Here is a 24,410-nt window from a genome sequence, read left to right as displayed (position 1 = left end):
ATAAAAAAAGTCTATAAAGTTCTGATATCACAAGGTATCCAGACTGGTTACACATAGGTGCAATGAATGCTTTCCTGAGTTGTGTGCAAACCTAAATTTTACAAACTTGGTAGAGTTAGAAAACTTTTGTTATAAGCATCAATTAAAATGAAACTATAGTAGTGTTTTGTAAAGCAAAGACTTATTTTATACTGATTTTATAAGCAAAGAATCTTCACCTGATTTATTTGCAAACTTGCTCAAGTTGCTTACAATTTTGGTGGTATGGTTCTCCCATCTGTAAAAAATGTACTCCTATTTCATTTTAGATATATCTCTATTGTTCCTCCAATTCTGGAGCTTTCATGAGATGTAGACATATAAATAGAAATTTACTTTATTAAAGCTCTACTCTGAAATGGGTGCTTTTTATTCTGGAATAAGCTAGGGAGGGTCAATGCATCCAGTGTAGAAGGGAAAATGACATTTATTAATTTAAAATACCTGGACCACCAAAACCTTGCCATTTCTTTGTAAGGATTTGAGCATTACCAGCAATACTCCACATGTGACAAAATACCTCCTAATTAATGTAACTACTTCTTGAAGATTGTTGGATAATGGATGATTTCTCATTATGTGTACACTGTTCTGAAGCCACAACTGAGTTTAGTGTCTGCATTTTGCATTTTCTCCATTCCTTCATATAGTTATATATTCACTCTATTCTATTATCTACAGTTTTTAGTTTTAGAAATTTTCACCATGAAATCCGTATTGGTCAAATGTTTGGTTGAAATTAAAACACAGCATAAATGCTCACATTCACATGCACACAAATTTACATAAGAAAATTTTGTAAAGGACAGATTTGAGACTGGTCATACAGGGACTTATATTCTTACAGGACTGTGTCTCTCAATTTGAATTCTTTCTGCAGTCAGTTTTATCCTTGTGAGGGTTTCCATATGATAGGGGATATGGCCTCCAGTATCTCTGGAAACATATCCTCATAACTCTTAGCAAGATAAGGAGAAAAATTCAGAAGAACTCTGATTGGACTGTCTGAAATGACATGTTCCTTCCTGACCCACCTCTGTGGCCACCTGCACGGGGTATGCTGAATTGCCAAGGCTGGGGGAGCATAGTAGGGGAGAATGATCCTTCAAAGAAAGGGGAGCAATGATTTTACAGGAAGAAGGTGGTCAGGGTCTGTGTAGAGAAGACAACAGATGTCCACATGAGAATCGTGGATGATTCATCTAGGTGATATTGATGATGATGCTTTTATATACAGAGGACTTATAACTTTTAAAAACACTTTCACAGGTATCTTGTCTGGTTGTTCTCACAGATAACCTGTGAAGGTTTGATTATTATCCCCATTTTACAGTTGGAGAAACAAGTTCAGCATCCTGCAGCTAGCATGTTTTGTAGTGGTAATTAAAGATTTAATTAAAAGTAAAGGTAATAAAGAGTATCCCCTCCAACCTTTAAGTGGGCTTTTCACATTATCACCCTGTAAACAAATGTGTTTCCAGGAAATGTTTTAGTTTTTCTGAAAAGTGCTTATGTAATAAACAGTGCTTTAAGTCCACTTCTGAACAGGTGCAAATGACTTGAAAGATCTACTCAGAACTGTGCTTTCATTTCATTTGCCAAAATTTGCTATTCATCTTTCTGTATTCCCCTATTTTCTGAAATTTTATGCTCACTGACAAAGTCCCAAATGATTGAGGAGTATATATCAGTTAACCCAATGTTTTCTCCTCTTTCATTAAACACCCAAAGTATGGAATGTGATTGTCACTGTTTTAGATTACAATTTGATGGCACTGGTATTAGCTCTGAGATTTCCTACTTTTGATTCTGTGGTTTTTCATTTAAGATGCCATTTATTTGTAGACCTAAGAGGTATCCTGGAAGAGTAGAAGTGAAAAGGATTTTCATTCAGGAAAGTGTGGTTCTAATTTTGTTTTTTCTACTTTGTCACACATGATCCTAGGTGTGTCAGGGAAGCAGACCACTCTGAGTGATGTGGAATAAGATTTATTCTAGGTACAGAACCTGCTATCTCTATGTCTAGTGGTGATCTGAAGTTGCCATGAGTCAGCTGAGAAGACAGTTAGGAGGAAAAGCTTGATGTTAAGAGCAGAATGTAACATGGAAAGCTGGAACCCACAAGGACAATCTGGAATCTGCTAACACAAATTGGAACCTGGTCTGTTTCTCACTGCATTCAATCCAGTGGTACAGGTGTCCTGCCAAAGAACCAGGTGGCCTTCTCCTAGAGAATCTAGTGGAGCTGCACACACTCCTGGCTCAGGAGTTGGAAAAACCAAAGGAAGAGATCCAAGGTCCCAAGCCATCAGGGTGATCCAGTACAACAGCAAAACTGTACCCAGCCACCTACACTAACATGCAGAACACATTGGCTACTACTTCAGTTACACTATTCAAGTTCAGTACAAATATCTTTCCGGAATAAGCCTACCTGGATTCACATAGATGAAGAAATTCTGAAAAATGTAATTCTAGCTTAGTTAAATTAAGATGGCATAAAGCCACTACACTGGGTATGTCATTAATCCATGTGAGTGCAGTTTTTATAATGCAAGGTTAGCGAAGAAGGAAAAAGTCGCTGGCACATGTACTTGACTAGCATGTACAAAAGGTCTCAAGTTCAATCTCCAGCTTTGCAAAACAAAACAGAAAACTAAACACAAAACAAAAACAAAAAGCAAAAACATTTAAAATTTGGCATTTGGTTTGTGTTTTATAAATGGTAATTTGTGTTATTGTGGAGATGAATCTTGGTAGGATTGACTTTAACATTAAGCCGTCACTTAAAAGGAAATATAACTTCTATCCTTAATAGTTCTAAAACTGTCTATAGGCCCCCGACTCATGCTTGTCCATCACCAAGACCACCTCCTAAGGACACTCCTTCCCCATAACCTTAACAGGGTTTGGGGATGAAGTCCTTATTTATGCTTCCAACCCATTTTCCCTCAGCTCCTAGAATGTGTGTCACTGACTTGTAATCCATTTTTGAGGCTGTCTTTACCAGTTTGCCCCCTCACATCTAATTATACATTGATGGTACTAGCATCTATCTCACTGTCATCTTCACCTATCTACCTATCTATCAAAATCCTAGATGACTTTCACACCTACAATAATGATTCATTTTACACCTTTTGTTTCTTTCCATATTTTCCTTTGCTCCCTCTGAGTCTTTTGCTCTTAAGGTTATACTATAGATATAACATTCATTAATAACTGTTTTAAAATCTCTATGTAGAGCTTTCTTCTTTCCATCTATTATCTCTTTTTCCTCTTTCTTAGTTATTCCATTCTCCCATCAAACCCTATCTCATTGAGTTTCTAATCTTTTGCCTTCCTTCCTTTCTTCCCTCACTTACTCACTTTCCTTCTTACTTGGTTCAAAGTCAATGGACTACCAATATCACTATGCCATTACAAACCCCTTAATTTACATGTCCTTCTCTTCCTCTATCATAATTGCCTAGAAAAATCCAATACAGTTTACTTCTAATTCACTTTATGCTAACATCCAAGTCAAAAGTGGGAGAGAATCAGTATGACGAAACCAGTCTTTTTCTAACCTAATTTCAAATGATATTGCATCACTTCTGTTGTATTTTATTAGAAACGAGTCAGTCAATATTTTCAGTCCATAGTGAAGGGGACAAGATTGTACAATGGCACTAATTACAAGAGGCAACCTACCATATTCAAGTTACCAGTGACCCATATCTCACCAATACCAATAGCCAATTTTCTTCCCCTAAGTTTCTTGACTTTAGTTGGAAATTAGTACAATTAATTATTTTTGCCTTAAAACATTGGAACTCTAGGTTTCTGTGTTAGCATGACAACTTTTATTTTCTCATTGATGATTCCTTGTCCTCTACTAAACTCTAAATGTTGGAATATCTGAAGATTTGGTCCTCTTATCTTGATGTCTACCTTTATAGCTGATCTCATTCTATCCCATAGCTTTTTAATAGCATCCACATGCTGACAAGTCTCAAATGTGTGGCTCTTTCAGGACCTTTTTCATTAGCTACAGAATAATACATCCAACATCCAACTGATTACCCAACATTTATTTCCACTTAAATGTCTGATAAACATCTCAAACTTTGCATATCTAGAAGAACTATTGATTTTTCCCAACTCTACCCTCTTCTCCCATCATCCCATACTCCATATACCCAACCATTCAAGTAAAACTCTCTTGATTTCTCTTCTCCACTCGTACAATGCAACCAGTCCATTAGCATCTTTTCCTCCCTCCCTTTCCCAAACCCAACCTGAGTCTTAACAGGTTGGCCCATTTCCATTACTGTTGGCTCTCATTAAACCACTGCCAATTTTCACTACAATTTGAACTACAACTATCTCTTATTTAACCCTCTCCTGTCCTCTTCAGACAAGCTTCCACAGGGGTAGTAGGATAAAACACTTTAGAATACAAGTTAGATCATGTCTCTGCCCTAGTTTAAACCCGCCAAAAGCATCCCGTTGCAGAAAGAATGAAATCTAAACTCTTCCTTGGCTCACCAGATGATACATAATCTGTCTCTTTCAAACTCAAGTCTCTCCTTTGTTCCCTTAATTTGTTACTCTCTGCCAACTTGAACCTTCTTTTTGTTCCTAACTTATTCCTAGCATATTCTACTTCAGAGTCTTCACATTTGCTGTTTCTTCTCTACAATCTTTTCAGAGTTGTCTTTTTCTAATAATGCAGGTTTCTTTATGTTCTTTTCTATATTTTTTAATTGGTGCATTATGTACATAATGGTGGGATTTGTTGTTACATATTCATTAATGCACACATATAACAAAACAATTTGGCCAGTGTCATTCACCAGTATTTCCCTTTTCCTGCCCTTCTCCTTCCCCTAGGTCCTTTTTTTCTACTCTACTGATCTCCTTTCAATTTTCATGAGAAGCCCCCCTTTTGCCTTTTCTCTCTAGTTTTCACATATGAAGAAAACACATATTACCCTCAACCTTTTGAGTTTGGCTTATTTCACTTAACAAAATTCCATTCATTTTCCTACAAAATGACATAATTTCATTTTTCTTTATTGGTTGAATAAAATATCATTGTGTATACATATACACCACATTTTCTTTATTAATTCATTTGTTGGGGGACACCTAGGCTTGTTCCATAATTTGGCTATTGTGAGCTGTGCTGCTATAAACCTGGGTATGCGTGTATTACTATAGTATGCTTACTTTAATTCTGTAGAATAAATACTGAGAAGTGGTATAGCTGGATCATGTGATTCTATTTCTAGTGTTTTGAGGAAACTTTAAACCAGTTTCCACAGTGGTTGAACTAATTTACAATCTCACCAACAGTATAAAAGTATTCCTTTTTTCTTCATATCCTCTCTAGCATTTACTATTGTATTCTTGATGGCTGCCATTTTGACTGGAGTGAGATGAAATTTCAGTGTAGTTTTGATTTGCATTTCCTTAATTTCTAATAATGGTGAACTTTTTTTCATAAATTTGTTGATTATTTAGATTTCTTCTTTTGTGAACTGTTTAATTTATTTCATAATGCAGTTTTGACGAACCAATCTCCTTTCATAGCTACCTTCCCTGATTTAAAGTATTTAAAGTATTTAAAGTAAAGCCCATCCCTCCCTTATCCTGATTACATAATCATATCTGTTGTTTTTCTGTGGCATTTAGAAATATATAAATTAGCTTATTTCAATAGTTGTTTCCTGTCTTTCCCTCCCACCAAAATATGAGCTTCTAGAGTTAGGGTCTTTGTCTTTCTTAGTCTGCACAGAATCTCCAAGGCCTGAAATCCTTATGATAATATAAGTGTTCTGGAAATATTTGCTACTTGCCTGATTCAACCAACAAATGTTGAGTATCCACTGCCTACACATCCTAAAATCATATCCTTAATTTTCATTATTAAGAGTGACCGAAGGACTGTAAAAAAATGTAGTTACATGATTACCAACAGGTTAACATCCAATCAGTTTATAAAACTCATTCATTAAATTAAAATTAACTGAATAAATTGTTTGTTTTCACAACCAAAGTTGTGGTTTATTTTGTACCTTTGGGTGAAGAAACTGTAGCTTTAAAAATATTAGTGACTTGTGGCCCAAGGTGGTACAACTGGTAAATGGCAAATCAGGGAGAAGACTCTGCTTGCCAGTCTGTAAAACTGCCCACCCAAGTGCTTCCGCAAGGGCTGATAATCTGCCTTGCTGGGTTCTGATTCTGCTCAAGTCCTCCTGGATCATGAGTGGGTCAAGAGACCAGGCAAATGGGAGGAGAAGGAATTGGAGGGGAAGAAAATGGAGGGGAAGAAAACATGTAGCCTCAACTAGAAAAAAATCCTACATCTGATTTCCCCAAACACATCTCACCAAGGAAAAATTGCCCCTTCATGATGGCCCCACCCTTTCTGTTGCTCCCATTTCAGCTGAGTGGTGATTTTTCTTCACAAACTTGCTTTTCAGTGTTATATATAATATTGGAGTGGCGGGCAGAGAGGTAAGTGGGGCAGGGACATTACCTTGGGGTGGGATAACTTGAAAGATGGGTTTTCCTATCATATGAGCTTCCTTCTCAATCTTCAGAGTCAGTTAAGCTGGACTTGCTCCCTAACAAGGAGCCTCTTCCTCCCTCCACCAATCTATGCATCTGTCTCCCAAGGCTGCACCAAAGAGCCATTTTCCAAGATGGAAGCACATAGTCCTTGGGATGGCTAAACCTAAAAACAACACACAGGTGTACTGTTTTCACCTGGTTGGTGTAACTGTCAGGGAAAAGGAGTTTTGATTCTATTTAAATTTTTGAGACTTGTGCAGTAGGAGTTTGGATAGACAGAGAACATTATTATAAAAGTAGTTAACATTTATAATAATCCTACTGGATACCTGGCATTATTTTAAGTGAATTAAATTGACTTATTCTTTTAATGCAGTCTTTCTAACAGATATGAAAACAGTATTGTTATTTTTACAGATGAGGAAACACTCTTAGAGGGTTTAAGATTGTGTTTACTTAAGGACTAGTTAAGATTAGCTTGGACTAAAAGTGACAGAACCCAAGAATGGGTAAAACAAAATGTGAGTTGTATTTCCTTCTTATAGGTAACACAGGGCTACTATGGTGACTTCACAGTTCTTGAACTCTGTGACTCATAGCACTCTGCCATCTTCTATGTAAGGTTTCACCCGATGGTATAATGTAGTTGCTCTGGCACCAGCTTTCATGGCTGACTGCTTGCTAGCACAAAGGAAAAATGAGAGAGAGAGAGAGAGAGAGAGAGAGAGAGAGAGAGAGTGTTCCACTTCACTTAAGGACACTTCTTGGAGTTACAAACATCAATTCTTCCTACAACCATTGACCAGAACTTAATCTCAAAGCCTTGACCAAAGGGCAAAGGAGACTAAGAAACATTTATCAATGGATATTAAAGGAAAATTAGCAATCCACTACAGTAGGGATGTTAATCAGGACCAGGTGGTTCTAAAGACCATAAATTTCCAGTACCCCACACTTCTTCCTACTATAGACTATGTCTTAGTTATTTCCTCAATTTTTTGCTCCTTCCAATTTTGAATACTTTTGTACATTCATCCCATGTTTTCACTTTTTCTAAACCAAACATTGGCTAATTGGTAAGGTTTATTATGTGAATGACAGAATTGATGAACACCCAGTATTGTTTATGTATCTCTAGCACACCATCTAACATTTTACGGGTGTTCAACAAATGTTTATTGAATGGATGGATGGATGATGGATAGCTGGAGAGCCAACAAGTCTCTTAATTCAACATTTTCTTCTCATTTTGGATAAGTACAGCTCACCGTCTCAGCTCATCCCTTTCTCTTTAGGACTGGAAAAGGGAGAGAAAAAAGAAAATTAGAGAAGTAAAAAGAAGATGATTTAGATTTATTCTACAAGTAGTATTCTCATCTCCTACTGCTCTCTTGCCCTTTACTGTTTTTATTGTAGTTTTTAAAAATTTGTTCTTTTTAGATATACATGACTGAGGAGTGCATTTTGACATATTATATCTGCACAGAGTCTCCCTTTAGTACTAATCCCACTACCATGCTTTTTTTTTTTAAATCGAAACAGACCGCCATAATGTTCCTTGAGAAATGTCCTGAGTATGCCGCACTTAAAACTGGTGACCAATGTGCTGCTTCAGAACTTAGAAATACTTGGAGAAATCACAGCTGAGTTTATTGGATCCAAGTTACATGCTTTCTCTCTGTGCCGTTCTCTTCCCTGAAAACATAAACAAAAATTTATTTTTCAAAGCCCTAAAACTGAAAGAAAATTTAAAAATCCCTTTGCAAGGTAGTGCTGGTAAATTCATGGTCATTTCAACTCCATAAAGAACTAAACATCATCACATTCCTCCTGAAAAACTCCAGCAGAGCCACTGGCATAGTTTGAATATAAACATCCAGCACTAAATGACTTCATCAAGCTACAATCCCTGTGCTCAGCGATTTAGAGGAAATCAGCAGCTTAACCAATGCCTTTTTTTTCTTTTGCTGAGCAATTGGGGGCCAAAAATAAAACAATATTACATCAAACTGCAGACCAACAAAAATCTGAATACATTTGCTATCTTCTCAGGGCCTTTCTGTACCTAATGAGCATAGCAGAGTGCAAAGACGTCAAGAGGTTTCTCACCATTAGGCACTGGGGTGGAGAATTATCCAATAAATCCTGACGGCATCATCAGTTCTGCTGGGTGAAAGTAGGGGAAAGGTCAGAAGGAGGTGAATATTTTCTAATCAATGAAAGAGAGATCTGACACAGTCCTCTGACCTTTTTGAGTGAAGGAAGGATGCATTGTCTGCATTAATTAGCATGTTGAAAAATTCCTTCTGGATTACCAAGTGCCTTCTTGTGGGTCATGGGAAAGATTTTTGTAAATATGATGTTCAGAAATCTGTCAGAAAGAGCCTTTAAAAAATATTTGTGTTTGAGTTCACATAAAATGTTAGACAACTTAGCCAGGGAGGTTGCATTAGTTTTTCTAATCAGTAAAGAGAAATAAACATTTGTCAAAAACATTGGTGCAAGCTCATGGAATGTCAATTTACTTAGAATACTGGGTGCTGTTAAAAGGAAACACTGTGAGGCAGTGAAATCATCATCATCTCCAGCATAGATGATACCTCTGAACACTAAGCAACTTCTTTCATGCAATCTTCACAGCAACCCTTAGAGGGCAGTGCAATTGGTATCATCACCATGAAGCAGAGGACAAAAATGGAGGGTTGAAGGGGTTAAGCAGTTTGACCTCAAACCACAAAATTGATGAATGGTAGAGCCAGGACTTGAACACAGGGTAGCAAGACTATCAGAACCAACATCCTCCACCACTCTTGGAGCTCCCTCAGTCTTTGTTCTTTTTAACTAGATGCCATTTTGAGATTTACTTAGTTCTTCTCTGCCTCTATTTCTTTGCCTGTCAAAGGGGAACAAACATAATTTGGTTTCGTTGGGAATGTAAGAATTAAACTATATACTGAACATAAAATATTCACTAAAGTGCATTGTAATTACACATACCATGCTGTTATTATTCTTTTAAAGCATCTAATTCAAGGGTGGAGAAGAATCTAATAATCACTCACTTTTCTCATTTGGTGACTAAAAGTTAGACTGAGTGAAGTTTATTGCCAACAAAGCCCATGTTCATGGTCCTAGACTTACAGAACTTGGAAAAGCCCACATAAAGGCTTCCTCAGTAATTGATGAGGAAACTAAGCGAAGAACCAAGTCACCATTGGGACGTCATCACTGGGAGAAGTGAACCTCACAGAACTGTTCTCAAAATTGCTGATGTGCCTGTCCACATGAGCACGTGAATTCTTGCCCACTCTTCTGTTTTTATTTTATTGCTTGAATGCAACTTTATGTAAATAATGACCCCATATTAGTTATCAATCAAGTACCTGCTATGTTCAATATATTTTTCTTATTTATAAATATAAAAAATAAAAATTTTATTTTCTAAAAGCTTACAAATCTATAACCTATAAAAACTTACACTTCTCTGAAATACATTAAAAGGACCATTTTTAAAAACCAATTTAAAAAAAAAAGAAAAAAAGAAAAACAATTCAAGGAAGCAAAGTCAGAATAATCACAATTTTATTTATCTTAATGTAGATATATTTAAATATTATTTTTAAAATGTTTTATAGAAGTTTATTTTTACCTTAAAATCCATATAAATAAGTATTAAGACAACAATTTTTATTTAAAGTGGGTAATAAATACATACCCTCATTATATTTGATTTATAAATATTGGTTATAAAAATATTCATACTTAAAAGCATTCTCATTCAATCATCAGTAACTCAATGAGAAAAATATAATCCTCATTTTAAAATGAGATCACTGAGGCTCAGAGATGTTTAGTAATTTACTGAACATCACACACATATATGGGCAAAGTTGAGATTAGAATTCAAGTCTTTATGATATCAAGAGTGTTCCATTATTTTAGAATGTTCTAAGCAGAATTATGCACTATGGATTTATTTTTACCACTCACGCTCTTTTCCATACCACTTTTCATTTTGCAAATTGTGTCAGTCACAGTCCACTCGGGGAGAAATCTATACATTTTGGAAATCACAAGTTTAGTGTAAGACTTGAAGCTTATATATCTGTGGGGAAATTGAAATGGGGGAAGGAATCAGAGGGTCAGAGAAGAGTCTCTAGCCACTTGTCCTGAAGCACTAGTGTGTAAGTTAGAGATTGTGAAAGATCTGAGAAACCTGGGACACCCAGCTGCCAATCTGAACTGTAGAAGGGCATGTGGAAGCCAGCATTTTAGGGAACCTGTTAACCCTTTAGTTTTGCAGTCAACTATGTGATGTGCATTTCACACACAACCTGGGGCATGTAAACCTCGCTTATGGAACAAGGCCCAAATTCCACAACTGGACAAACAAACCTCAATATCTCCTCTGTGGACTTTGCTAACCTGATCCCATGCCCCTGCCTGGCCTCATTTTAATTCAGCAATGCAAATTGTACTTAACTTGGAGGCTCTATGTGAGAACCCAGTGAGATAAAGAGCAGGATAATGACTTATATTCAAGAAAATTGTTACGATTAAATGAAAAACTTACCATCGTCTGGCACACAATATACACCCAGAAAGTACAAGCAATTCTTACAGGAAGGCTTCAAGGAAGGGAGTTCTATCCTGTTCCTTTTTTCTTTAGATCTCAGTCTGATGAAAATCTATTCTGTTCTGTTGCTAACACTCACCCTAAAACCCAGTCCCAATGACAGTTCTGGTAAATTTGTACTTCATCGGAGGAAGGGTGAAGAGGAAAGGAAAGGAAGAACATGTGATGCTCATGGCATTGCACTCCTGAATACCACAGGTAGACAGCAAGCTTCCTGCATTTGAATTCCAAGAGTGAACAGCAGCCCTGTGCCTGGCAAAGTAGGCTTTGGGGTCATGACCCAATGTTGGATTCCAGCACTCCTTTTTCCTAGTTGTGCAATTTTGGCCTTGACACTTGAGATCCACTCATTTGTTCATTCAGTCATTACCCAGTTGACAAAATTTATCAATCGCCTACCTGTGCCAAATCATGGACCAGTGTAAATGATACAAAGAACTTTGTAAGGGAGATAGTCATGGTGGCTACTACTCATGATTCACTGTGGATGGTATGATAGAGGAGATATTTACAAGATACAGCGATGACACAAAGAATTCAAATCTACCTGGGTGGAGGGAGGAATAAGGGCTATTCAGAGTAGGAATGTTGAAGCTGAGTTTTAAAGACTTAATCAGGAATTTTCAAGACAGAAAAGTGGAGGAGGAACATTCCAGACAGGAGAAAATGTTGCACTCTACAACAAACTAATCCTGGCCTATGCAAATCAGAGGACCTACATAATCATGAATCAGATTTTTTTTTAAACAGGAAAAATTTTTAGTGATAAAAAATTCCTTAACATCATCAACAACCATCACCAAAGTACTAATAAGCTGTTTAAGTGCACAAGTCCAGCCTAGGCATACTAAATGTTCTCTGTATTCAACAAAGGTTCATTCTGGGAGAGAATATTGAATCATTTGTCTAAGACTATGGAATTGTCACATTCCTACTGTCAATATTATATGTAAATGAACATTATACTAGAGTTCTGGGTCTTCAGGAAAAGCTAAATATTTAGAGTGGGACACCTGGAATATACAGTGACTACAATTAAGTCAGAAAGGAAGGAGTGGGCTTCATAAATAAAAGTTATGAGCTATAACATTAGTATGAATGTATATAGTAATATATGTACAAACATATGTATATATGTGTGTGTGCATGTGTGTGTGTATACACACACATATATATGAGTAAACCAATTATGCATAGGGAATGTCTTATTTAGCTCATGCTGCCATAACAAAATGCTATAGACTGGGTAGCTTGAATAAAAAACACTCATTTCTCACAGCTCCAGAGAGTATAAGTCTGAGGTCAGAATGCCAGCATGGTCAAGTTATGATAAGGGCTCTTCCTCCTAGTTCACAGATGGCTGCCTTCTTGCTATATTCTCACATGGCAGAGAGAAAAAGAGAGAGAGAGCTCCAGTCTCCTCTTATAAGAGTACTAATCTCAACATGGGGCCTCATCTAAATTTATTTAATTCTCAATGGTTCCACCTCTAAATACCATCACACTGGGAATTCAGGCTTCAGCTGGGGATTAAGGCCTTCAACCTATGAATTTTGGAGGGACACATTTTCAGTCCATATTAGGAAGGCATAACTCAGGATAAAACAGAGAGAAAACAAAAAGTGCATCCCTTCTCATGCAGGTGGGCTACAGCAAGAGGTAGAGACACAGCCAGCAGGAGGCATGCTATGTTGTTTAGTTTTTCCCCTTTATAAGGTGTACTCTGATATGAGACCTCAGAGATGCACAGCTATATGAAAGAATGTTGTGGGGGTTAGATGGATGGCATTCTGCACGGAGCTGGAGGAAAGCTGGAAGCCCAAAGAAGTCCTGCATGTCACCTCTTTTCAGATGCCATAGGAGATGGCACCAAAGCAGTGGGAGGAAGCTTGAGAGGTGGGTAAGGAGCTTCGCTCTGTTCTCTGATGCTCCTCTTTGTCCTAATGAGTGGGACACATTTGTTCAGAGGACCAGAGGACCAGAGCTGCGTAGAATCAAAGAAGTCCCAATGTGCAGTGACATCATGACTAAGTAAAGGTAGATGCAATAGTGAGGACCAGCATGCCAGTTCAAAATATTTAGTGGTATAAGTCATATGCTACATCAGTGGGCACCAGCCTAGAAGCTGAATGGATCAAACTTATTTTAGCAGAGACCTGCAGGGCCCTCGAGCCTCACTATTTAAAGTTGGCCAAGGACAAGTGGCATCAGCATCACTAGGCTCTTGTTAGTTATGCAGAATCCTAGGTGCCTCCTCACACCCTTAGGACAAGATATATGGGTAAGTCATGCACTGTGACAAGATACACAGGTAAATCATGTCACACTGAAGTTTCAGAAGCACTGAACTGTAAGACACTGTGTGGATCCAAGGGTTTTGCCTCACTTCCATAACTTACCATGACATCACACACTAGTCACCTGCAATACAAATAACTAGGACTTACCAGAGACTCAGGATAAAGAGACTACCTGAATTCTTAAATCGAACCACAGTCGACTGGGTTGGACCAAAATTGCCAATTCAAGATTAAATCAGAGGTCAAAAATAGTGAAAGGACATTTTCTTTACCCACTTGAAAGTGGTTGAGTCAGATAAAGCCTGCCATGACAAGATCAACCCATTTGGGGGTGTGCAGAGCCTGTTTTCCTGAGTTTGTTTGCTTATTTTCAATTGTCATGATTCTTTTTCGGTCAGGCAAGATGAGCGTAGCATACATTGTGTATTTTCTCATTTGCTTCTCATTCTAGTTTTCTGTGCATTTGACTTTTTCAAATCACCTCTCAATGAGTGGATATACAGCTCTATGACACCCCATAGGTTTATTAATTTGCATAGTGAGAGACAGTTTAAAGACTGGCTTTTTAATTTTTGTTTTTGCCTTGGGATTTCTACCAGTGTGGACATGCCTTCTAGCTGGCAGAAAAGGCTGGCAGAGTTCTCTTCCCTTGAGGAAATAAACACCCTTATGATAAAGAGTTCATTTTAAAGGAAGAGAGTAGAGGTGAAGGAAAAAGGATCTTTGAACCTCAAAGTATATGATAAGTCTTGAAAATGAGGCTTCTTTTGTTGTAAAGGAGTTTCTAAACTTCTTTAACCCCCATTCAATAGATTGAGTGCCAGGGCCCGTGGGACTTGATTATGCTTAGGGAGGCATAACTCAGGATTTGACAGGGGACAAAAAGGCCAGCTTTTCTGCCTCAGTTGGTTTAAGGATAGTCAGAAAGGGTCAGAGGGAGGGATTTCACTCTGACTTCTACTTCATCACGGAAATGAGGGTCCATCAGGCATAACTTCCTTTAACTTCTCAGCATTCTCTCTATATTTCTATGCATCCATGGTAACTTTTCTCTTCTCTCAGAGGATGCAACGTCACACCTTTTGTAAAATATCTGTGCCCTTGACCCATCTCTTCTCACCTTTTGTGGGACCTGATATAGTCAAAGAGCAAAAACTTGTCCTCTACCATCCCAGGTTTAGATGCTGGGAACCTGCAAATTAAACTAATAAAATCTAGACTAACAGGACAAAAGTGACACACTTTTATTAATAATTATGTGCATAAGGAGTTCACTGAAAACTCAGAGAAGTACTTATATACAATTTCAGTAAAGGACAGGGAATTTGGGATTCAAGGGACAATATATCATGGGGAAGTGACTATAAAATACATGGGGATGAGATGAAATCTTAGGGTAGTTTTGATTTACATTTCTTTTATTACTAGAGACGTTGAAGATGTTGAACAGTTTTTCATATATCTGTTGATTGCTTGTAGATCTTCTTCTGTGAAGTATCTGCTCATTTCCTTAACCCATTTATTGACTGGGTTATTTGTATTCTTGATGTAAAGTTTTTGGAGTTCTTTATAAATTCTGGAGATTAGTGCTGTATCTGAAGTGTATGCGGCAAAGATTTTCTCCTACTCTGTAGACTCTCTTTACGTTGTTGATTGTTTCCTTTGCTAATAAAAAGCTTTTTAGTTTGAATCTATCCCATTTATTGATTCCTGCTTTTATTTCTTGTGCTTTGGGAGCAGGGGAAGGAAAGATAATAGAATGAGACAAACATCATTACCCTATGTACGTGTATGATTACACAATGGGTGTGACTCTACTTCATGTACAACCAGAGAAATGATAGTTGTACCCCATTTGTGTACATTGAATCAAAAATTAATTTAAAACATTTAAAAAATACATGGGAAAATTAATGGAAGAGAAAGTTTATTTATTTATTTTTTTTTTTGGTTCTTGTTTTTTTTTTTTTAATAATTGATTTATTTTGATTCATTGTAAACAAATGGAGTATAACTATTATTTCTCTGGTTATACATGAAGTAGAGTCGCACCATTTGTGTAATCATACATGTACATAGGGTAATGATGTTTGTCTTATTCTGTTATTTTTCCTTCCCCCCACCCCTCCCAACCCTCTTTTTCCTCTATACAATCCATCCTTCCTCCATTCTTGCCTCCCTCCTACCCCCCTTTATGTATCATCATCTGCTTATCAGAGAGATCATTCAGCCTTTGGTTTTTGGGGATTGGCTTATCTCATTTACCATAACAGTCTCCAACTGCATCCATTTACCTGCAAATGCCATAATTTTATTCTTCTTTATGACTGAATAATATTCCATTTTTGTATCTATACCACAGTTTCTTTATCCATTCAGCAATCGAAGGGCATCTAGGTTGGTTCCACAATCTGGCTATTGTGAATTGAGCTGCTATAAACATTGATGTGGCTGCATCACTGTAGTATGCTGATTTTAAGTCCTTTGGGTATAGGCCAAGGAGTGGGATAGCTGGGTCAAATGGTGGTTCCATTCCAAGTTTTCTAAGGACTCTTCATACTGCTTTCCAGAGTGGTTGCACTAATTTGCAGCCCCACCAGCAATGTATGAGTGTACCTTTTCCCCCACATCCTTGCTAACACCTGTTGTTGCTTGTATTCTTGATAATCGCCATTCTCATTGGGGTGAGATGGAATCTTAGGGTAGTTTTGATTTGCATTTCTTTTATTACTAGAGATGCTGAACATTATTTCATCTATCTGTTGACTGCTTATAGATCTTTTTCTGTAAAGTGTCTGCTCATTTCCTTAGCCCATTTGTTTTTTTTTTTTAATTTATTTTTTTTATTATGGTACACAAATGGGATACATGTTGTTTCTCTATTTGTACATGGTGTAAAGGCATACCATTTGTGTAATCATAAATTTACATAGGGTAATGTTTGATTCATTCTGTTATTTTTTTCCCTTCCCCCCACCCCTCCCACCCCTCTTTTCCCTCTATACAGTCATTCCTTCCTCCATTCTTGCCCCCCTCCCTAAACCTAACTCTAACCCTAACACTAACTCTTCCCACCCCCCATTATGTGTCCTCATCCACTTATTAGCGATATCATTCTTCCTTTGGTTTTTTGAGATTGGCTTATCTCACTTAGCATGATATTCTCCAGTTTCATCCATTTGCCTGCAAATGCCATAATTTTATCATTCTTTATGGCAGAGTAATATTCCATTGTATATTTATACCACAGTTTCTTTATCCATTCATCAATTGAAGGACATCTAGGTTGGTTCCACAATCTGGCTATTGTGAACTGAGCAGCTATGAACATTGATGTGGCTGTATCTCTGTAATATGCTGATTTTAAATCCTTTGGGTATAGGCCAAGGAGTGGGATAGCTGGGTCAAATGGTGTTTCCATTCCAAGCTTTCTGAGGAATCTCCACACTGCTTTCCAGAGTGGCTGCACTAATTTGCAGCCCCACCAGCAATGTATGAGTGTACCTTTTTCCCCACATCCTTGCCAACACCTGTTGTTGCTTGTATTCTTGATAATCGCCATTCTCATTGGGGTGAGATGGAATCTTAGGGTGGTTTTGATTTGCATTTCTCTTATTACTAGAGATGTTGAACATTTTTCCATATGTTTGTTGATTGCTTGTAGATCTTCTTCTGTGAAGTGTCTATTCATTTCCTTAGCCCATTTGTCGATTGGATTACTTGCATTCTTGGTGTAGAGTTTTTTGAGTTCTTTATAGATTCTGGAGATTAGTGCTCTATCTGAAGTATGATTGGCAAAGATTTTCTCCCACTCTGTAGGCTCTTTCTTCGCATTGCTGATAGTTTCCTTTGCTGAGAGAAAGCTTTTTAGTTTGAATCTATCCCAGTTATTAATTCTTGCTTTTATTTCTTGTGCTATTGGAGTCCTGTTGAGGAAGTCTGGTCCTAAGCCGACATGTTGAAGCTCTGGACCTACTTTTTCTTCTATAAGATGCAAGGTCTCTGGTCTGATTCTGAGATCCTTAATCCATTTTGAGTTTAGTTTTGTGCATGGTGAGAGATATGGGTTTAGTTTCATTCTGTTGCATATGGATTTCCAATTCTCCCAGCACCATTTGTTGAAGAGGCTATCTTTTCTCCATTGCATATTTTTGGACCCTTTGTCTAGTATGAGAAAATTGTATTTATTTGGGTTTGTGTCTGTGTCCTCTATACTGTACCATTGATCCACCTTTCTATTTTGGTACCAATACCATGCCGTTTTTGTTACTATTGCTTTGTAGTAGAGTTGAAGATCTGGTATTGTGATACCCCCTGCTTCACTCTTTCTGCCAAGGATTGCTTTAGCTATTCTGGGTTTTTTATTCTTCCAGATGAATTTCATAATTGCTTGCTCTATTTCTGTAAGGTACATCATTGGGATTTTAATTGGAATTGCATTGAATCTGTATAGCACTTTAGGTAGTATGGCCATTTTGACAATATTAATTCTGCCTATCCAAGAACATGGGAGATCTTTCCATCTTCTAAGGTTTTCTTTAATTTCTTTCTTTAGTGTTCTGTAGTTCTCATTGTAGAGGTCTTTCACCTCTTTTGTGAGATTGATTCCCAAGTATTTTATTTTTTTCGAAGCTATTGTGAATGGAGTAGTTTGAGAAAGTTTATTTTTAGTAGGTCTGTTTATGCAAATGCACCTTGGGGTCAGCTCTCCATCTCTGGTGATCAGAGTTGCTCTTCTTTTCCTGGTGTTGGGGAGGCCGCCTTCACAAAGGGAAATTTTATGACCTGGTTTTAAGCAGATTAAAAAGGGGGTGGGTGGAGAACTCTTCCTGCATCTGTTAATTCTGTTGCCTTCAGCTCAAAACAGTCCTTATGCCAAAGTGGCATAGAGTGACCTGGTGTATTCTGACTCCCTTCACCATATCAAGCACACTCTCCCTTCCCTCTGTCATGACTGCATTTCCACCTGTCAACACTTTTTCCTCCCTGCCTGCTAACATGCTCAGGTTTTTCTCACCTCAATGATCCTTCCACGGGCCCATCCACATCCATTCACAGTAAAATTTATCGTAAATTATTATTTACAGGAACATTCGTTGCTTTAGGTTTTGAGAGCACCATGAGAGTGAATAATAGAGATGTAGTCTCGATTTTCTTAAAATGGATATTCTAGTGTATCCATCCTCCTCTGGCTACCTTTCAATTTCACTTCCTTCTCATCCAAAACTCACGGCAACCCATGTTGCCTGCTCTTTCTCCTATAATGTCTTTTTTAATTAGTACCATCCCTATTATCCAAACCAGAAAACTAGGTATTCATCCCAGGTTCCTCCTGCTCCTCATCCCACATACCAGCAAATCCAGTTGATCAGACCTAAATACTAAAAAGTAATTGCCCTCCCCTACATCCCTCCCACCATGTTTCCAGACTGGCTTTGGTCATCTTTTGCTCATCATGGTCACTGTAACTCTGTAACTGGTCTTCCTGTCTCTGGCGTCGGCTCCACTAAACCCATCCTCTAGGTGGGGCTGTAGAGTTCATGCTTATACTGTCACTCCTCAGAGACTCCATTTTCTCAAGATCACAGCTGAGTTTCTCAGCGGGCCTCACATTGTTGTCATTGCCTTCACTGCAGCCTCACCTCTCATAACTCCCAGATTTGTTGTGTGCGTTTGCTGGTCTCCACATACAGCACACTTGGTATATGTATGTACTTGAGCTTATAATTGCCTAGAACACCCTTTCCTGGGCCCTTGTGGCCCATTGATACCTAACTAGATCTACCTGCAGAGGCTTCCAACTTTATTCTTCAAGGTTCAGCTTCTAAAAAGCCTTTCCAGAGCATCTTCTTTTCTGGAGGATCTTCTATGGTTCCTGTATTTGTCAGCTTTTTGTGGTCGTTGAACAAATTATCTGACAAAAACAACTTAGAAGAGGAAATGTTTATTTTGGGCTCACAGTTTCTGAGGTTCAGTCCATGGTTAGCAAATTCCATTACGCGAAGCCCAAGGCAAGGCTTGGAGGAAGGGTATAGGTAGGTAGGAAAGCTGCTCAGCTCTTGGTATCTAGGAAGCAGAGCAAGCATGAGGAGCCAGGACAAGATATATAATCCCCAATGGCACACCCCCAGTGACTATTTCATCTAGCCACACCCACCTGCCTACAGATACCACCCAGATATCCATTCAAGTTATTAATCCATGTAATTGATTAGGTTAAATCTTTCATAATCCAATCATTTCACCTATGAACATGCCTGCATTGTCTCACATGTGCTTTTGGCGGGGAACATCTCATATCCAAACTATAATACTTTCATATTGGCAGTTATATTATTTTGTAACTCTTTGTCTGTCTTTTACACTAGTCTGTTACCTCCTTTTATAAAAGTGATTAGCACTTGGTAGGAACTCAGTTAACGTTTGTGGAATGAGGCACCAGAAGAGGCTTACGCTGGGCTTTTGTGATTGGATGAGATTCCCTATGCTACTGACATGGATCCTAGTCCTAACTGAGGTGTTATCCTCAAGTATCATTGGAAACTGGCTTGCTTCTCCTCCTGCAGATGAGACATTAATGACTCTACCTTAGCCTTCCACTCCCTGCCCCATTAAGTCTGTTCTGTGGTGGGAAATTAGCTTTACTCAAGGCTGTGAGAGAAATCCCATAATGCACAGTCATTATTGCATATCCTGATTTTTTCCCAGAACACTTGTTTCTCTCTCCATTTAGACTAAAATGGAACATTTAAAGGTGAACTTGGGGGTTAAGTAAACATACGAAGATACATTTAAGAAGGAGAGCATCTATATAACATGCCACTGAATCTTCATTGAGACCTAAGATTTTATTTATCTGCTTATCCAGCTAATTTTATATAGATGTGTATTTATAAATAAAGCTTCTTTTTAAAGTCACCACATAGGTTCACTAAGGTCACAGAGTGATGATTCTTGATTATGGGGTGTCATGGAGGAATTTTAATCCCCAGAATTGGGACTGAGGTCTGTACTTAGATGTTAGGCAAACTCATCTATTGAGGTACACATTCTCCTTACAATAGCACAGATACAAATGTCAAAGCTGGAAAGGGCCTTAGGAATCAACCTGGTGAGCTCTTGGTTTTAGAGAGATGCAGAAGCTGAGGGTTGTGTTTTGGTATGGTTTGAGTGGTCCTAAAATGTTCATGTTCTGGAAGCTTGAACCAAGTGTTGGTGATGTTAAGAGGTAGTGGAACTTTTAAGAGGTAGGGCTTAGTGGAAGATAAGTGGGTTATTGGAGTCCCTTGGAAAGAATTAATGTAACTCTTATGGGGTTCCAGTTACTTAATATAAGAATGGGTTATACAAAGAATGAGCCTGGCTCCTGAATCCCTCAGCATCTTGTCTCACTATGTGATCTCTTCTGTACATTTTCCCTCCATTTTGACTCCACCTGCTATACAGTCTTTACCAGCTGCTGAACAGATGGAGCTGGAGCTGTCAATCTTGAACTTTCAGTCTCCCAAACTGTGACCTAAATGAGTCTCTCCTCTTTATAAAGTACCAGTCTCAGGTATTTAGTTATAGCAACAGAAAATGGACAAAGGCATTGAGCCTACTAGAGGTTTAAGTAAATATTCCCAAGTGCTAGTCTGTGGATGATTCTGGGTAGTATTTGGATGTCTTGTAAAAAATGTTACAAATATGAATTCCCTGTTCTCATTCTATTGGCCGGAATTTAATCCAGGTGTAGTTTGGAATTCATCAGTTTCAGCAAGTTGCCAAGTTATCCTGTTCAGAGTCAGAACTGGAACATGATTCCTGGGCTCTCTATACCACAACGTTTAGTTTCCTTCCATTTACATAATATAAGTAATCTCCTCTCCCCTTTCCACTGAGTGCATGAGGGACCCTCACTCCACCACATAAGTCTCTTGCTATTCCTCCCAGTTGTGTGTTGTTCATGAATTAGATAAATAAATCATCTTTGTTTATAACCTTTCAGTTTATAAAATGTTTACAATGACAAAACTAGACCAGAGCCTTTTAGCTCACATTAGTGTCTGATAGTGGATACCACTCCATTAACCTGCATCCCTTTGGGATTCTTTATTTGCCTAATTGATCACCCTTTCATGTGAACTCCATTCAGTCCTTATTTCTCCATCGTGTACCAAAATGATGTCATGGCAGACACTGTCAAATGTCTAGCTGACATCCAAAACCACAATATTCAACTTTTCTCTCAACTCACAGGCTTGTGAAACTATCAACAAATCCTTTAAAAAATTAAGATAATACTGTTCTCAATTTCTTAATATTCTCTCTTTCCTTAGGGTCTGACCCATCTCTCCTAATTTTCTTCATATCTCTCTGACAATTCCTTCCCTAATTCTTTATTTTCTCCCCTTCCCATTTTCTGTAGCTTGGTTTCCATCACTTCTATGTACCTACACTATTCTGTATTCTCTCCTTGGGTTGTCTCATCTAAACCAGTAACTTCAACCACATATGTTTGCTAATGACTCCAAGCCTACCACCTCTCTGATCAATACATAGGTCCCACATTCTCAGTTACATTCAGATGTTTGGCTGTAGCCTTATTCCACAGATGCTAGTCACCTTTTGTCTGTCAACATCACCTCCTCTGTCTTTTCATATCCCATGCTGAGTGCCCATATAGATCAGTATGTATCTTCATCCCTTGGGCCATAGCTATTTTGACTGATGGATACAAGTTGGGTCAAATTCCCTTGTCTGGGAATCAATGCTCTGTCTGTGGGCCCTAGAATCATAAGGTGAAATAGGGCTTGAGACCTTCCTGTTGATAAATAAACAGAAAACCAAGATTTAGGGCAGACAGGAAAAGAGAAGCAAAGAAAAAGCACGGTATGAACTCAGGGAGAGATGGAGTGGGTGGCTGAGAAATTTTCCAGTACTCGCAGGACTCTGCTCTATTGCTTTTGTTTTAAAATAAAATTAATCATTCTTTTCTCAAATATGATGTGACAACTTATTTTACATCAGAAACTAGGTGTAAGAGGTATTTTGTTGAGTGAGAAAAACTCATTCTCAGACCTCATATATCTACATTTGAATGACATTTACAGTAAATTCCTATTTACTTGCATATATTTGAGTGAGTTTGTTTCTTGCAATTCATTGATCCATGATTAATTCTTAATATAGCCCAAATCAAACTTGTCTTCCTTACTATGCCAACTCCTTCTCTATAAAGTCCAGTCTTCTAAAAAATTTTTAAATTTTTTTCCAACTTTAGTGATTTTAATAGATATATTTATTTATATATAATTTTTCCTGATAAATAGCAATTACACATTTTTATGGACTTCAGTGTGATATTTTAGTACATGTATACAATGCATAATCAGATTAGGTCAACCGGTATATCAATCACCTCAAATGTTTTGTTTTCTAATATTTGTATCATTTCTTTTTGTTGGGAACATTCAGAATCTTCTCATTTTGAAATACCTATCAATTGTTGTCAACCATGGTTATTCCACTTTGCTGTAGGACATTAGAAGTCATTTCTCCCATCCCACCGTACCTCTATACCTGTTAACCCTCCCCTTCCTCCCACATCTTCTGAAGCCCTGTTATCATGTTCTGCAAAGCCCAGTTTTGGTCAGTACTGTGCCCAATTTTCAAGCCCAGAGTCCTCAGAGTTGCCATTTATCCTTCTTCTTCCTGACAAAGCCTCTGGTCCATTACCAAATACTTTAAATTCTAGCTCAGAATGCCCTTCCTTTCAGATCTTTCTTTTTATTGTGCCCCAGGCTAGATCTTTAAAAACTCTCACCTACAATGTTTCAAACACCTCCTGTCAGATCTATCTGCTGACTCTCTGTCCCGTAAGGCTCATCTTCCTCTGTGTCACCAGATCCCTTCCTATAGTCCACATAGGACCTTGACACATGCCTCCTAAACACACACATTATAAGCTCCCCACTACTCCAAAGGCAATGTTCAGACTTCTCATATTAAAAGACTCAACTTGACCTGGTCCAAAATTCCTCTCCACGGTTCTCCCATGATTTAGATTCTAGTGATTTCCAATCAGCTTAAACTGATAACATTTTCTGAGGTTATATTTTTAAATACACATTTCCTTTTGTTTAAAAAGATTCTTCCAGTGTGTCTTCTTGACAACTCAACTTTAAAGTAATTCAAATATCATCTTTTTTTGACCCAGACAAGGTATGTTCTCTCAAGGCAGCTGTCCAGAGAGTTGGCAATCTTGTCAAGGGTGATAAGAGATAACAATTATCACCACTATGATTTTTGGTCACCAAAGTTATCCCATTGAAACCCTATAATGACTCAGATAATGAGGCAGGAATAGATGATAAAAATGGACTGAAAGCAACACATTAGCGCATATTCTGCCCAATATTATGTGGTCAGTCAAAGATGGGACCCAGATTTTGGAGCCAGAAATTTTTACCAAACCTGTCACATAAAAAGTCTGAGTCCACGTGCTTTGGGATTTCTGCACACATTTTGTTTGGATATTATTTCAAAACACATTTTTAGTAATTTAATTTAAAATGTGTTTTTAATACTTAAAAAGTTGATTAAAATAAAATTCCTATGACATGAAATTTACCATTGGATCATTTTTAAATATGCAAGCCAGGTTTTTAAATATGTTCACAATGTGCTGAGCAGTGGCACATTCCTATAATCCCAGTGGCTCAGAAGGCTGAGGCAGGAGGAGAGCAAGTTCAAAGCCAGCCTCGGCAACTTAGAGGCCCCAAACAACTTGACAAGACCCTGTCTCAAAATAAAAATATACAAAAGACCTGGGGATGTGGCTCGGTGGTTGAGCATCCCTGGATTCTTGTACCAAAAAAAAAAAAAAAAAAATT

The sequence above is a fragment of the Sciurus carolinensis genome, chromosome 14, assembly GCF_902686445.1.
Source record: "Sciurus carolinensis chromosome 14, mSciCar1.2, whole genome shotgun sequence".
In the NCBI taxonomy this organism is placed as follows: Eukaryota; Metazoa; Chordata; class Mammalia; order Rodentia; family Sciuridae; genus Sciurus; species Sciurus carolinensis.
Note: the sequence above shows the minus strand (reverse complement) of the source record.